This window comes from Echinops telfairi, unplaced genomic scaffold (assembly GCF_000313985.2).
Source record: "Echinops telfairi isolate 266 unplaced genomic scaffold, ASM31398v2 ScPeMD7_7416;HRSCAF=8454, whole genome shotgun sequence".
Classification (NCBI taxonomy): domain Eukaryota; kingdom Metazoa; phylum Chordata; class Mammalia; order Afrosoricida; family Tenrecidae; genus Echinops; species Echinops telfairi.
In genome coordinates, this window is record NW_022111316.1 from 3806114 (window position 1) to 3808533 (window position 2420).

A 2420-nucleotide genomic window follows, 5' to 3' on the forward strand; every position below is an offset into this window, starting at 1 on the left:
TTGATGCCACATTCTTCATCATATTGTCCAACTCCTCTGATGATTTGTTCTGCATAAAGATACAATAAGTGTGTTGAGAGGATATAAGCCTGAAGCTCACCTTTCCTGATTTTAAATCATGTAGTATGCCCTTGTTCTGTTAACATGACTACTTCATAATTAATTTATAGGTTCAGAATGAAGTGTTTTGTAATTCCCATTCTTCTCAAGGGTCGCTATAATTTGTCATGACCCACTGATTTGAATGCCTTAGCATACTGAATAAACCACAAGCAGACATCTTTCTGGCATTCTCTGCTTTCAGCCAGGATCCATGTGACACCTGCTTTGATCCCTGTTCCACATCCTCTTTTGAAATCAGCATGAACCTCTGGCAGCTCTATTAATCCATGGCTGCAACCCCAATTGGATCATCTTCAGCAAAATTTACTTGCATGTTATAGCAACAATATTGTTCTATAATTTGAGCATTCTATGGTCTCACTTTTCTTTGGAATGGGTACAAATTTGGATCACTTGTAGTCAGTTAGCCAAATAGCTATCTTCCATATTTTCTATTATGGTGGTTCTGTGCATTCTTTCCATCTTCTTTTGATGCTTCCTGCATCATTCAATGTTTTTCCTATAGAATCTTTCAAGATTACAACTCAAGGTCTGGGTTTTACTGAGTGCGTTAGTCTGGGTTGATTAGAGAAACAAATTCATATACACTCATATGTGTATATGAAAGAGCTTTATATAAAAGAGCCATTGTATATTGAGAAAACATCCCACCCCAGTCCAGATCAAGTTCATAAGTCCAATATTATTCCATATGTCTGATATCAGTCTATAAATTTCTCTTAAGCCTCAGGCAACACATGCTATAATGCTGAATGCAGGAAGATCACAGGCCAGTAGGTGGAAATTTTTGTGGATCCACTTGTGGTAAAAGCATCTCAGCTATGGCGTGGGTCTCCACATGGTTCCTCCAGCTCCAGGGCTCTGGTTCCATCAGCGTAGCCCCATCTGACTTGTCATCAGGAATGTCTTGCAGGGACAGTGTTTCAAAAGCAGGAAAGGGAAGGAAGAGAGAGAGAGAGACTGGGTCCAGCATCCAGTAAGCTATTTCTCTGCTCCGGACCTCCAATTGAGATCACCAAGTTGTGACCTGATTGACAGGCTAGACTCCACTCCTTCAGTCAAATTGACAGGACATTATATAACTGCCACACTGAGTTATTTTGGTTTAATATACGCTAATTATGTACTTCCTTTTTCGTTTTCTAACTATATATAGGCCTTTGCATATTTCATCAGAAGGTTTTATTTTATCTTCTCAAGCTGCCCTTTGACATGTTCTGTTCATTTCTTGCATTTGCTTTAGCTACTCTTTGATTAAAAACAAGTCTGAGTCTCTTCTGACATCCACACTGGTCTTTTCTTTCTCTCCTGTCTTTTTAATGACCTTCAGTTCTCTTCATGAATGATGTTCACGATGTCCCCCCAACAGGTCACCAGGTCTTCTGTCATTAGTGTTCAGTGTACCAAGTGTTCTTGAAATCTTCTCAAAATTCTTGTGGGATATACTTAAGCCCATTTTGGGGTTCTAATGAACTTGTTTTAATTGTCTTAAGCTTCAAACTAAACTTAACTATGAGCAATTAATGATCTGTTCCACAATCAGCCCCTGGTCTGGTTTTAACTACTGGTCTTGAGCTTCAGCATTTCTTCTCACAGATGTGGTCAAGTTGACTTTTGTGTACTCAATCTGGAGAAGTTCATGTGTGTATTGGTTGTTTAAAAATTGTATTTGCCAATGGAGTACTATGCATCACTGAAAAGTCGTGATGAATGCATGAAGCACATCGCTGCATTAGAACTAGCGGAAATTATGCTAACTGAAGTAAGCCAAGCTCAAAAGGACAAGTACAACATGAGTCCACTGAGGTAAGCTTAAAAAATTGCAAAAGGGGCATAAGGAAAAAGCTACTGTATATAAACATTCCTGGGGTGAGGTCCAGGTAGTATGGCAGGGACCAGATCAAATCCAGGGACACATATGGTAGCCAACTAAAAAGGGAAAATAAAATAAAAAGATATATATGGGGGAGAAGAAAATAAAAAGAAATGGGTTGAGGGGCACAGGGTTCCAACCCACCCAAGGGGAGGGTATAGTTTATATCTCCACAGGGAAAGAGGGACCAGACTTCAACCTGTTTATCCAAGATGTGAATGCAACATACCGGCATGAAGCAGAAAACCAGCAGAGAGGTCTGAGGGGCCAGCCCCAATCCCAACTATGTGGACAGCAGCCCATCTCCACAGAAGAATTTACTTCAGAGGACAACATCAAAGCTAAAGCTCAGGGAGAGTGACATGTTTGATCAGAGCACACGTTAGCAAAAAAGGAGGAGGAAGAGAGAGTGGAGCACATCCTG